This window comes from Plecotus auritus, assembly GCF_963455305.1.
Source record: "Plecotus auritus genome assembly, chromosome: 11".
Classification (NCBI taxonomy): Eukaryota; Metazoa; Chordata; class Mammalia; order Chiroptera; family Vespertilionidae; genus Plecotus; species Plecotus auritus.
The window spans coordinates 38,098,675-38,113,867 of NC_137777.1; positions in this window are offsets into that span (position 1 = coordinate 38,098,675).

The following is a 15,193-nucleotide window of genomic DNA, read 5'->3' on the forward strand; positions in this document are numbered from 1 at the left end:
TTTTGAACTTTCGGTGCCCCAAACCCACCACCTTTTCCCAATAACAGACCAGGAAATAAATTGTTTAAATCCAAATACAGCCCTTTACTCAAACAAAATCCAAATTCGTTAGGGTGACATTGCAGTCCATTCATCATGGCCAGCCTCACTGCTTGCCTCTTGCCCTCTAGACTTCAGTATTCCAATCTGGCACTTGGCACAGTATGTCTTGTCCTAATAAACTTCACCCTCTTCTCTCCTCGCCGCAAGGTAGTAAAAGAACACACTTCTTTCCCCCTCCTTAATTCTTATTTTCCCTTTTAAGACTGAAGGACTCGGCTTGGATTGAGCACACATACTTTCTGAAGCCTTTCTAGGTACTGGGTCTTGTTAAGTAATTACTGTTTTCTGCCCCCAAACAACTAGGATATATTAAATTCTTTTTAAAAAAATATATATTTATTGATTTCAGAGATGAAGGGAGAGGGAGAGAGAGAGAAACATCAATGATGAGAATCATTGATCAGCTGCCTCCAGCACATCCCCCACTGGGGATGGAGCCCACAACTCAGGCTTTTGCCCTTGGCCGGAATTGAACCCAGGACCCTTCAGTCCGCAGGCCAACGTTCTATCCACTGAACCAAACTAGCCAGGCTATGTTAAATTCTTTAGCACAATACTTACCCCACTACTGTATGTTTGTTACTTATCCATATCTTTAATAAAATGGTAAATTCTTTAAGAGCAAGGATTGTATCTTTTATCTTAATATTCCCGGGACTTGGCAAAGTGCTTTCTAGATTAGCAGCCACTCCATAACTGTTTGTTAAAATAATTTATAAATGAAGGAGAAGAAGAACAATAGAAGAAGGAACTGACGTTTATAGTGGAAAGACTGGGACTCATTAGGGATATGGTAAAGTGAGCAATCTGGATGTAAGGGACAGTGAAAGCTATAAAACAGTGGGTGACAGCTGTGATCTAAGGAGGTGGGGGCATGCTGGAAAAGTTGTCATTGCTGTTCCTTTAGCAAAGAGGGGCCAGAGGACATTGTTAGAGTTACAAGGCAGCTTAGAGCCCATGTGGACAGTCCAATTTGCCATTTTGCAGATAAGGAAACTCCCAGGTCTAGAGATAGGAAAGAAATAGGCTGAAGGTCACAAATGAGGTGGCAGAGAGGGAATTTACCCTTGGGCTCCTGATTTTAAGCTCAGGTCCTCTTATATCTCACTGACTGTTACAGTAAGAATGCATAGAAAGAGGGACAGAGGGATGGGGACAGGTGAACCCTAACCTATTCAGGACATTGTTGTTGATAAGTCCAGTTGTAGGCAGTTTTGGTCTGTATTAGTGTGAAGGCAAAGAGAGTGGCAAGAAATGAACAAATCTGGGAGGCATCTTGAAGCAAGATTTAATAGAGAGATCGGATAGGACAGTGGTCGGCAAACTCATTAGTCAACAGAGCCAAATATCAACAGTGCAACGATTGAAATTTCTTTTGAGAGCCAAAATTTTTTTTAAAATATATTTTATTGATTTTTTACAGAGAGGAAGGGAGAGGGAGAAAGAGTTAGAAACATCGATGAGAGAGAAACATCGATCAGCTGCCTCCTGCACACCCCCCACTGGGGATGTGCCCGCAACCAAGGTACATGCCTCTGACCGGAATCAAACCTGGGACCCCCGAGTCCATAGGCTGACACCCTATCCACCGAGCCAAACCGGCCAGGGTGAGAGCCAAATTTTTTAAACTTAAACTTCTTCTAACGCCACTTCTTCAAAATAGACTCGCCCAGGCCGTGGTATTTTGTGGAAGAGCCACACTCAAGGGGCCAAAGAGCCGCATGTGGCTCGCGAGCCGCAGTTTGCTGACCATGGGGATAGGAGAAAGGGAAGGAGAAGATAATTGAAGATAATTCTCAGGTGTTTGTTAGGATAAAGAAACAATACTGGAGAAAAAGGAAAGGTGGCAAGTAACTTGAGGGGAAGTAGATCAGTTTGGTTTGCACATGTATGAGATGAGATAGGTTTAATAGTTTTCAGAATAAAACTAATCATCGAACCCAGGAGGCCAAAATAGTAGTGAGGGAGGAAGTAGGGAAAAGAGAACTATAGCAAGTCAGTAACTATGCCAACTAGTTTTGATGGAAGAGGGAAGCAAAGCTGGTTAAGATGTCAGAGAAAGATTCATGAGAAGTGAGATATGTTCTGAGAACAAATAGTAATTCTGTGATTGAGAAACACATAATTTAGATTCAGACACTGGGGAAAGAGTTTAAGGAGGGAGTTACCTAACAGAATAAAAAGCTACAGAAGGATATGAAGAAGTAAAAGTACGATCAAAACAATATGCCTAAAACACTATGACACAGATCAGATGCCCTTCTTACCTATTTTGTAGATCATTCCTTTGGGAACAACAGCTTTAGTAATGAATGCAGGGCTGTCTCGTTGCTGCTTGTAGCACTCACTGAACCTGCTTCTAACATTACTTTGCTAGAAACATGTTTAGCAATGTCTTATTAAAATTCAGTTGCTCTGTTAAATCTTTGTTTTGTAATGATTTCATAAATAATAAAAAGGAATATGATCTTATTTGTGGTAAAATTATACACACATTTAAATGTTTAAAAAATATATTTATGTCTAATAGTATAGATTTAGATACAGTTATATACATCCATACCTATACTATATACCAAAATATTTAATAGTGGTTATTTCTTGGGGGTGCGATTGTGCTTGTTTATTTCTCTTAATTTAGTAATCAGATTTTTTAAAAAATGATAAAATTATGTTCTGAAAATCCATTTTTAGATCCTGCTCTTTGTGGAATTGAAAACCTCTTTGTGACTGTTGGTATTTAAAATAGTTTAAAATGGTTGAATTACTAATTAATTTTAAGTTTAAAAGAAAGTATTTTCTCATTAAGATGTGAAATATAATTCCTGTCTAGTGGCACACAGTGTTAAACAGTCATCTGCATATTTTCCAATGTGGCAGAAATTTGGCAGACTACAAGAAATACTTGTTTTCAGTGCAACATTTTAAGTTCAGTGTAAAGTATTCTAAGAGTTACACTTTGACAGATGTTGGGAAATTTGTATTTGTCAAAAAAAATGGAGTCTTGACAGTCATTTTAAAAGGCAGTCTTGGAAGAATTGCTCTAAAAAGCACATTTAAAAAAGTCTCCACTAGAGTTTCCAAGTAACTTTAGACAGAAACACACTTTTTATTTTAAAAATTGTTCTATATATTTTTTTTGTATTTCTTGACCTCTGGAGTACTAAGCAAACACTTTAATGATTAGTTATTTTCATTGAGAAATCAACATTTTAAAAGGCCCAGACAAGTATATCATCATATAACTCAATACAGAAAAATTAGCTTTTATTGGCGTTAACTCTTTTTGTGTTGACCTTGTAGATTGATAAAATATTAGTGACAATGGTAGGTAGACTTTTAAAATGGTCTAATGAGCCCTAGCTGGTTTGGCTCAGTGGATAGAGTGTAGGCCTACAGACTGAAAGATTCTGTGTTCGATTCTGGTTAAGGGCACGTACCTCGGTTGCAGGCTCCTCCCTGGCCCAGGCTCTCATCAGGGCATGTGCAGGAGGCAACCAATTAATGTGTTTCTCTCACATTGATATTCCTCTCTGTCTTTCCCTCTCTCTTACACTCTCTCTCTAAAAAAAAGGGGGGGGGGATATCCTCGGGTGAGGATTAAAAAATAATAAAAATAAAATAAAATGGTCATCTCCTGGTATTCATGCCCTTGTGTAATCACCTCCCCTTGAGTGTGGGTTGGACCTAATGACTTGTCCCAGCCAATAGATTAAGAAAAGGTTGATGAGATACCATTTCTGCCATTAGGTTACGAAAGATCATGAATTCTGTCTTGCTAGCAGCCTCTCTACTGCATTTTTAGCTTGCACGTGTTGATAGAGCAAGCTGTCATTTAGAAGTGTCACTTGGCAAGGAACTGAGGATGGCCTCCAGCCAACAAGTAATGAGGAACAGAGAGCCTCAGTCCCACAAGAAACTAAATGCCAAAAACTATTGTTTAATCTTGGAAGTTGATCCATCCTCAGTTGAACTTTCAGATGAGACCTCATTCCTGGCCAACACCTTGATTGTAGCCTTATGAGAGACCCTGAAACAGAGGACCTGAATTCCTGGCCCATGAAATCTGTGAAATAATCAATGTGTTGTTTTAAGCCACTAAGTTTTGGGGATAATTTGTTATGCAGCAAAAAATAGCTAGTATAGCCTGGCCAGCATGGCAAAGTGGTTGAGCATTGACCTATGAACCAGGAGGTCATGGTTTGATTCCTGGTCAGGGACGCATACCTGGGTTGCAGGCTTGATCCCCAGTGGGATGTGCAGGAAGAAGCCGATCAATGATTCTCTCTCCTCATTGATGTTTCTATCTCCCTCTCCCTCTCCCTCTCCCTCTCCCTCTCCCTCTCCCTCTCCCTCTCCCTCTCCCTCTCCCTCTCCCTCTCTGAAATTAATATTATATATATATACTAGAGGCCTGGTGCACGAAATTCATGCATGGGGGGGGGTGTTCCTCAGCCCAGCCTGCACCCTCTCCAATCTGGGATCCTGATCCTGGTAGGATCAGGCCTAAATGGGCAGTCGGACATCCCTCTCACAATCCAGGACTGCTGGCTCTTAACTGCTCGCCTGCCTGCCTTCCTGATCGCCCCTAACCACTCCCCTGCCAGCCTGATGATGCCTAACTGCTCCCCTGCCAGCCTGTTTGCACCTAACTGCCCTCCCCTGCAGGCCTGGTCACCCTTAACTGCCCTCTCCTGCAGGCCTGGTCCCCCACAACTGCCCTCTCCTGCAGGCCTGGTCTCTCCCAACTGCCCTTCCCTGCAGGCCTGGTCACCCCTAACTGCCCTCTCCTGCAGGCCTGGGTCCCCCTCAACTGCCCTTCCCTGCAGGCCTGGTTGCCCCCAACTTCCCTCCTATGCTGGCCTGGTCACCCCTAACTGCCCTCCCCTGCAGGCTTGATTGCCCCCCACTGCCCTCCCTTGCAGGCCTGGGCCCTCCCAACTGCCCTCCCCTGCTGGCCATCTTGTGGCAGCCATCTTGTGTCCACATGGGGTTAGCCATCTTGTTTGTTGGAGTGATGGTCAATTTGCATATTACTCTTTTATTAGATAGTATAGAGGCCTGGTGCACGGGTGGGGGCCGGATGGTTTGCCCTGAAGGGTGTCCTGGATCAGGGTGGGGATTCCCTTGGGGCATGGGGTGGCCTGGGAGAGGGGCCTGTGGTGGTTTGCAGGCCGGCCACGCCCCCTGGCAACCCAAGCAGAGACCCTGGTATCTGGGATTTATTTATCTTCTATAATTGAAACTTTGTAGCCTTGAGCGGAGGCCAGGGCCGGCCAGGAAGCTTGGCTTCCTCCATCGCCTGGGAAACCCAAGGCTCCTGCTCACTCCATGGCTGCAGCCATCTTGGTTGGGTTAATTTGCATACTTGCTCCTGATTGGCTTATGGGTGTGGCTTTTGGGCATAGCGGAGGTCAATTTGCATGTTTTTCTTTTATTAGTGTAGATATATCTAGTACAGGGAGCAATGAAAAATTTATTTAAGGAGGGAAGATTTACTTAAAATTTTGGGAAATAAGTGAATGATTTCTTAACAAGTGTCCATTTATAGAAGCTGTAAGTTGTAGCACCAATACAAAGGAAGTTCTTTGATTTAGGAGGAGGACGTTTTCTTTCAAGGTATTAATCTTGATTTCTGTAAGTTGGGGATGATCATTTAATTGAGAGCTTCATGGCCTTCTAATGCCATGGTGTACACCAATAATAAATAATTTTTGAAAAAATTAACTTAGTAACTAATTTATGTCATTTTAAAATACAATAACATTATTACATAGGTTATATATAAAACAAAACAAAGTATTTCTCCTGAGTTCCAGACATATCCATCCAGCTAGCTGCTAGATATTCATTCCATCTGGATGTGAATTCAAAGAAGCAATAAAAAGTGAACCTGTCAAAAACTGAACTCATTTCTATACTGCACAAATCTGATCTGCCTCCTTTAGTTTCTGTCTTTCTCACAGTCCGTCCACTACCCAAAGCAGAGCCAAAAATCCATCTCCAGTACTCTCTCATGTACTAGTACCCCCATTCAGTCACCAAATCAAGTCCACTTAACCTCAGAAACTTTGCAATCTAGCTGTCCCTCCACTGCCCCCTTCACTACCTAAGAATGGATGCGAAGGACTTTGTCAAGTTCTATTTTTTTAATATTCGGTTAACTTTAATGTCCAAACTTTCTCAAGTTCTATTTTTAAAATTCTATTATGTTTAATGTACATAAACTTTTTTCCAAAATGGTTCACTTCTACCCTCCACTAGGGAGTCAAATTGTAATAAATATAACATGTATTAGATGTGACTGTAAATTACGGGATCTAAGCTGAAAATCAGTTTCATTACCTTAAAATCACATTTATATTATACAGTTAACATATCTTAGAGTAAAAATGTTTTCTGAAAAGTATTTTTACAAACATTGTCATTGATTTCTCATTTATTTTTTAAAATATATTTTATTGATTTTTTACAGAGAGGAAGGGAGAGGGGAGGGATAGAAAGTTAGAAACATCGATGAGAGAGAAACATTGATCAGCTGCCTCCTGCACACCCCCCACTGGGGATATGCCCGCAACCAAGGTACATGCCCTTGACCAGAATCGAACCCGGGACCCTTTAGTCTGCAGGCCGACGCTCTATCCACTGAGCCAAACTGGTTAGGGCTGATTTCTCATTTAAATAATGTTTTAATCTTTATTTCTGAAACATCTATTGTCAATAGAGCCTAACACTTTAATTTGAGTTTGAGTTTTTCATGGAACATTTGCAAGAAAGGGACTTATAATTTCAGAAAAAGTTTAGATTAGGTTTCAGGAACAGTTCATTGCTTAATTGTCTTAGGAACCAGGGGTGAGGAACCTCTGTCTTCTAATAAAAATCCAAGACTTTGCTTAAGTTTATCAGGCCAATAATAAGTTCAGCAAAAGTTTAATTAGTTGGTGATGGATTGAAGCAGAGAGTGAAACTCAGCAATGTAATATACTCTATTCTCACATCTTTCAAATAACTTATTAAAATCATTGAAAACATCTTATATATCTGTATACCTGCATTTAATTGCTTTATTTTTTTGGCTCTTGTCAGCTTTTTTTGGTCAGCTTGTTTAAAAAGAGTTTCACTCCATGCTTGTTTTTGAAAATGGCTGGTGCTTTTTTTTTTTTTTTTTTTTTTAAATATATTTTATTGATTTTTTACAGAGAGGAAGGGAGAGGGATAGAGAGTTAGAAACATCGATCAGCTGCCTCCTGCACACCCCCCACCAGGGACATGCCCGCAACCAAGGCACATGCCCCTGACCGGAATCGAACTTGGGACACTTCAGTCCGCAGGCTGACGCTCTATCCACTGAGCCAAACCGGTTTTGGCTGGTGCTTTTTTATTATTGTGTGGCCTTTTGCATATTTCTGCAATAGTGACCCATGATTGAAAAAAAAATGATGAAAACCTTTCTTTACTCTTCTTTTGAATCTATTAGGAAGTTTAGGAATTGCCAAAACCGGTTTGGCTCAGTGGATAGAGCGTCGGCCTGCGGACTGAAGGGTCCCGGGTTCGATTCCGGTCAAGGGCACGTACATTGGTTGCAGGCACATCCCCAGTGGGAGGTGTGCAGGAGGCATGATCGATGTTTCTCTCTCATCGATGTTTCTAGCTCTCTATCCCTCTCCCTTCCTCTCTGTAAAATATCAATAAAATATATATATAAAAAAAAAAGAAGTTTAGGAATAGATATCCTATCTAATAAAAGAGTAATATGCAGATTGACCATCACTCCAACAAACAAGATGGCTGCCCCCATGTGGTCAAAGATGGCTGCCCCCATGTGGACACAAGATGGCCACCACAAGATGGCCAGCAGGGGAGGGCAGTTGGGAGGGCCCAGGCCTGCAAGGGAGGGCAGTTGGGGGCAATCAGGCCAGCAGGGAAGGGCAGTTGGGAGGGACCAGGCCTGCAGGGGAGGGCAGTTAGGGGTGACCAGGCCTGCAGGGGAGGGCAGTTAGGGGTGACCAGGCCTGCAGGGGAGGGCAGTTAGGGGTGATCAGGCCTACAGGGGAGGGCAGTTAGGGGCAAACAGGCTGGCAGGGGAGCAGTTAGGCATCATCAGGCTGGCAGGGGAGTGGTTAGGGGGTGATCAGGGTGGCTGGCAGAAGAGGTTAGAGGCAATCAGGAAGGCAGGCAGGTGAGCAGTTAAGAGCCAGCAGTCCTGGATTGTGAGGGGGATGTCCGACTGTCCGTTTAGGCCTGATCCTACTGGGGACATCCCTCATGGGGTCCCAGATTGGAGAGGGTGCAGGCTGGGCTGAGGGCCCCCCGCCCCGTGCATGAATTTCGTGCACCGGGCCTCTAGTTCATTTTATAATGATCTTACAGTGCAATAAAAGTCAGTTTCCTGTAAAAAGGCATGAACACATTTAATTATGTCATTCTAAAAACACATATTGTTGCCCTAACTGGTTTGGCTCAGTGGATAGAGTGTCGGCCTGTGGACTGAAGGGTCCCCAGTCTGATTCCAGTCAAGGGCATGTACTTTGGTTGCAGGCACATCCCCAATGGAGGGTGTGCAGGAGGCAGCTGGTTGATGTTTCTCTCTCATCGATGTTTCTAACTTTCTATCCCTCTCCCTTCCTCTCTGTGAAAAACCAATAAAATATATTAAAAAAAATAAAAACACATATTGTTAATGTTTCTTATAAACAAATAGAGCCAGGCTGGTGTTGCTCAGTGGTTGAGCATCGACCTGTGAACCAGGGTTCGATTCCCGATCAGGGCACATACCTGGGTTGTGGGCTTGATCCCCAATGGGGCATGCAGGAGGCAGCTGATCAATGATTCTCTTTCATCATTGATGTGTCTATCTCCCTCTCTATTCCTCTCTGAAATCAATAAAAATATATTAAAAAAACAAACAAATTCCCGTCCCCCAAAACAAATAGAAATGCCCATTGCATTTATTTTTCATTGAGTAAACATTTATCAAGTGTCTAGTGTGCCTAGTAAAGTGCTGGGGATGCAGAGATCGGACTAAGGCCCCATCCCATATGGAGCTTACGTTCTAGTATAAGGAGACAGTGAAAAAGTAAATATATCAATGGCCAAGATTATGGTACATTCTGTGAAGAGAATAGAGTGAAATTGGGTGTAGAAGTGGGAAGGGATGAAGGAAATGTGTTTCTTTTAGAGGAGGAAGATAGGCAACGACTCTGTGAGAAGAATTTGAGCTGAGATTTGGAGAATGAGCCAGGCTGGTGCGAGCCTGTGAGGAAGTGTGCCAGGCCCAGGAAGCAGCCAGTTTGAGGGCTTGGAGAGGGGACAGAACTGGATGAGCATAAGGACCCAGACGACAGTGGGGAGGAGCAAAGTGAGGAGGGGGAGAATAGAATGAGAGGCAAGCAGGAGCCAGATCAGCCCTTAGGCTACAGTGAGAAATCTGGATTCTCTCTCCCTTCCTCTCTGAAACCAATAAAAATATATTAAAAAATTTTTTTTGATTAAAATGTAATGAGCCGAAACCGGTTTGGCTCAGTGGATAGAGCGTCAGCCTGCGGACTGAAGGGTCCCGGGTTCGATTCCGGTCAAGGGCATGTACCTTGGTTGTGGGCACATCCCCAGTGGGAGGTGTGCAGGAGGCAGCTGATGGATGTTTCTCTCTCATCGATGTTTCTAGCTCTCTATCCCTGTCCATTCCTCTCTGTAAAATATCAATAAAATATATTTTAAAAAAATGTAATGTTCTTGTAATGTTATATTATTGTGATAAATATAGTATTTTCAAAGCTGCTCTTAGAAATCTAGTAGCCGGAGCATAAGAATTAGAAAATATAATTTCTACTTGTGCTTCAAAATCTCATATTTAATATAACTTTTTTATATTATAAAGAGTTTTGCTCTTTACTGCAATAGGTAAAGTGCTTGTTAATAAATTATTTTTAGACCTTGAGATAATTAAAAGTCCATAGCATTAATGTCTAAATAAATTACCATTTCAATAGTTCATGCTTTCTTACTTTTAAGTGATAACATATTTTACCTTAACTATTAAGACTAGTTAGAAAGTTTGAAAATAACCTCCTTTAAAAAGTAGTATTCATGTGTAATTCTGACATCAGTGGTCATATCAAGTTAACATCTCAAGCTATAGAACATTTCAGATGGTTGTAATTACTCAATATGGTGTGTCCTCATATATAAGAACATAAGTTAATTTCTTTTTTGGTGTAATTTTTGTTACTTTATTTAAGCTCAGAATCTTCAGGTAATAGTCTCAAGTATCCTGGAAACACATGCAAGAAATGATAGATGGATCACATAGCAATTGAAGTAAAAGATTAAAGCTAAACTCATATATGTTTTAAGGGACCTATTTAATATCACAATAATAACAATTATGAATTAAATTGAATATGAGGATAGAATATAAAGTAGCAAATTCTAGGAACAAAAATAAATCATTTAAATTAAACATGTATTTGGAGATGCACTTATCCCAATTAATTTTTCAGGAAGTAGCTTAAAGTAATGACTATTAATGGCAAACATATTCATAGTTATGTGATAGATATTTGTAATCCTCTAAAGTCTAGCATAATGGTCACAGAGCTCTATTCTAGACAATATACTTCTTTTTGCATATGCCTCTTAGGTTATAAAAAGTACACCTGTAGTTCATCAAAATGTGCCCCAAGGCACAATACCATTTTACTCAGTCATTAGAAAGTTTAGCATAATTGCTTAGCATAATCCAAAGAAAATATGAGTACTGACATCAGGGACTCTCCAGTTTGTTAGGCAATTGTTCCATAATTTTTGGCACCAAGATAATCCACATGTTGAAAAAGCAATTAATCATTGGTGTTAGTTATCAAGTTATGATTTTAGCTGTTTCCTCCCCAAATTGATCTGAAATGACAGAGTTCCTTATTTCATTTTGTAATATTCTGACTTCTGAGATCAAAAGTTTAAGTATGCCAGTCTGGTTTCAGTTGACCTGAGTTTTGTGTTAATTAGTTTTCTAAAATAAGATCATAACTTGATATAATTTTGAGTTTTGTGTTAATTAGTTTTCTAAAATAAGATCATAACTTGATATTTGCAAAGATGAATGGTATTAATTTCACTAATAGTTGGGTAAAAGGTTTAGTAACCTTTAGAAACTTACAGACTGATTACCTCAGAAGAAGTTATTTGAAGTCCTTAAACTAGTATTTTGGTCCCAAAAAGATAAATTTATTTGCTGTGGGAACTTGTGTTGAAAATAGGCCAAAACAAGAGAACACACAGATTTTCAATTTTCTAACTAATATTTTGCAAACACCATGACATAGCCATTTCAATCATTAGGCAGTGAATGAAATAATTACCTCACCATAATTTTAACATAATCATCTTTTACTTATACCATAAGGATGAGTAAAAAATAAGAGCCATCATTCTGTGTAGTATATTTTCCTATCTTCAAAAACCACCCTCCCAGAACGGAAACCTCCCCCCCGCCCCACCCACATTGCTCAACAATGCATGTGTCTTTGGAATTCATAGTTAAAACAATCCAGAAATATAGAAAGAAACCTTGGAACTCAACAGTCTGTGTTCAGTTCAGTTTATTCAGCTACATGTGGATACAGTGCAGACTTAGCAATATAAATGAAGTCTTCTCTGCATGCTTGACTTATGCATCTGTACCTCATCACTCACAGAAGTTTTTGGAAACTCTGAGCCTCTGCAGTATGTAGCACTCCAACTCCCAAACAGTTTCTCTGATTCATTGTAAAGTTACCATGCCCCTCTGTGTTTATTTTCAAGTGGCTGCACTATTGGGTAGTTTATTATTCTATTGTGCAATGCAGTGATTTTTCAAAATCCTGAATACTAACTAGGTAGTCATACTAATTTATGACAACAATCTTCAGACTGCATCCCTCAAGTGGAGTGTGTGATGTTTAGTTTCAGAGCTTATTATCCATATTCAGAAACAATGGAGCACAAACAGATCCTCTTTCTGTTGGCCTTTTGTTTTTGGTAGTACTACTCATTTAAAAGTAACAACTTGTGTGGTGTTTTCTTGTTAACCAATAAATAAAACATGTAGAATGAAGTGCTCATGTAACCTAAAAATGGTACTAAATGCATCCATTTTCAACAATATAAATAAGTTAATGTTGAATTGTTTGCAACTGATTTCTCTCTCCATTTCTTCTCCAGCCCATGTTTCTGGCTCCAGTTTTATTACACGGACATTGGGATTAAGTTTTTGATAACGATTGACATTTCCTGTATATTATCACCAAGGAGCTTGAGAAATTATCTCTGAAACAAGTTGAAAGTGAACAAAAAACAGACTTCGCTTAGAAAATGGCCCATTCAGCTCCTGAATAGCTCAAGGCTGTAAGATAATACTTTGCAGGGAAAGGTAACCCCAATTCATTAGTTTCTGAATAATGGCTGCAAATTGAAGCTTGATTTCCTAAAATCTCAATAATTGGAGCACTTATACCAAAAGTGATCTTAACAATACATTAAAATTTAGAGATACTTTAAAATTACTTGTAAAGGATCTTGCTTTTTAATAAAGTAGTTACATTTACAATACAATGCAAATGTGCCCTGGCCTGTGTGGCTCAGTTATTTGAGCCACTTCCCGTGCACTGAAGGTTGCCCATTGATTCCATCAGGGTACATGCTTGGGTTGCAGGCTCAATCCCCAGTAGGGGGCATGCAGGAGGCAGCTGATTGATGATCCTCTCTCCCTCTCTCTCTAAAAAAAAATAAAAAAAATGCAATGCTCCTTTCTGCTATTTTTGCATGGGCTGAGCCAATGAGTAGAGGTACATTGATGTCTCTGTAATATCCATGTAATGTTTCTCAATGTGTAGTAGTTATTTGGTTATTGACCCTACTCCCAGCTCCAGGGGTGGCCCTCAATTGGTCTAATGCAGTCACTATATATAATCCCAGGGATGGGCTCATTACGGACTACTCAGAGTGAAGTGGGAACCTTATTTGGACAATCATGAGCAGCTATGTCCCCCTCACTGCATGGTGTGGTAGGCAGCCAGTTTGGCAGAATCTGCTTTAGGTTTAGTCAACATGTGTAGGGCAGAGCTGAGAATCATAACAGGAAAACTAATCCAACTGTGCCTAAGCCAAATTTGATTCTGGACACTGGAGTTAGGTGAGCCAAAAATTCTTATTGTTGTCCTAACCGGTTTGGCTCAGTGGATAAGAGCGTCGGCCTGCAGACTGAAAGGTCCCAGGTTCGATTCCGGTCAAGGGCATGTACCTTGGTTGCGGGCACATCCCCAGTAGGGGGTGTGATGTTTCTCTCTCATCAATGTTTCTAACTCTCTCTCCCTTCCTCTCTGTAAAAAATCAATAAAATATATTAAAAAAAAATTCTTATTGTTTAAGCAACTGGTTGTGTTACTTTTGTTGTTATATGCATTTTCCATCACACCAGATGTCTTTAAAAATTTCTTAAATCTTTATTGTTGAAAGTATTATAGATGTCTCCTTTGTTTTCACACCAAGAAATCTTAATTGATTAGGTTACAAATGTCAAATTAAATATGGATAATTATATTCTAGTCTTGGCATGAAAAATGCCAATATGTTTCACAGTGACTTCAATTACTCCTCTTTCATGTCAGAACCTTAACTATTCAATCATGTCTGTCAGAGAAACCTCAACAAGCTTGTGAGTGTTCCTGAGTGACTCGGTATGGTGTCGCTGAAGGCTGTGGCAGTAAATATAGATTTTGGCTGCTTGTTGGGGGCAACCAGACTTTTTTAAAAGGGCACAGAAATGGAGGTTAGCTTGAGCTATCTGAAACTGGGGTGCCTGCTTTTACTTAAAGGGATATAAAATGAGACCAAGACGCTTATGTATCATTAACTGAGAAAGTATTTGGTTACTAATGGTACCTGGCTTCCTCAGCTTGCCAAAGACCATCTCATTGCTAAATCTAATGGGAAACTTTTAGGCTTTGCTTTCCTTGACTTCTTGGCAGCATGTGAAGGCAAATTCTGAAAGTTTTACTTCTGTGCTTCATTCAGTGACCTCTTCTTCCTCTGCCATTTTAAAATTTGATGTTTCCTTGATTTGTCTTGGGTCTTCTGCTCACTCTTTATTTGCCACAGGTCATCTCATCTGCTTTCACCCAGCCATCACCCCCAAATCTCTTAATAGAATGCACTTAGAAACCTTAATCAAACACTTCAACATTTCTGCTGTTTAAGACACTTTAATTCCCCATTGCCGTTAGGATGATCCAAAAGGCTCCTGCAAGTGTCTACCTTCATCTTATCTATTCAAGTCATCTTGCCACTCCCCACATTCTACTTGACATTAATTCCAGCCTAATGTCAGGCACTTTCTTCAGGAAGCTTACCTGGGTAACTCCACTCTGGGGTAAGTGTTTTTCTCGTTTCCCAGCTCACTTTATTTCTCCTTTCATAGCAACATGCTTTGGTTCTTGCTAACTAAGTTCTGCAAGGACAGTGGTCATGTCTCTCTTGCTCAGAATATCTCCAGAGTAAAACTGGGCCTGGTTCAGTAAAGGCACTTGGTGAGTTTTTGTAAGACTATATATCCTGTGCTAGACTCTGTCTCAAATAAGTTATTTGATTTTCCTGAAAATCATTTATGGTGTGACTTGGTTAATGTTTCATAGGAACACAAAAAAACACCGTATTAAATTATGTTTTTACTAGTGGGCTATCAAAAGGAGGTCCTCAAATAACACTGCTTTATTCAAAGCTATTTCATTATAATGTTGATGAGATATGCTCTATGAACTTAACTCTTGTTTATATCAATTATCCTATGGTAAAATTGGTTTCCCTGTAGTTCTAAGGACCTTCAGTAAGGACTTAATATACAGGCAAATTGAGAAGTAGCTCCGATAATCAGTATGGCAAGTGAAATGCTGAAATTCTTTGACTAATTTAGAAAGGCAACACTCTTAAAAAATAGAAAGTTTCTGCCCTGGCTGGTGTGGCTCAGTTGGTTGAGTGTTGTCCCATGCACTGCAAGGTCGTGGGTTTGATTCCAGTCAGGGCACATATCCAGGTTGCGGGTTTAATCCCGGGTTGGGGT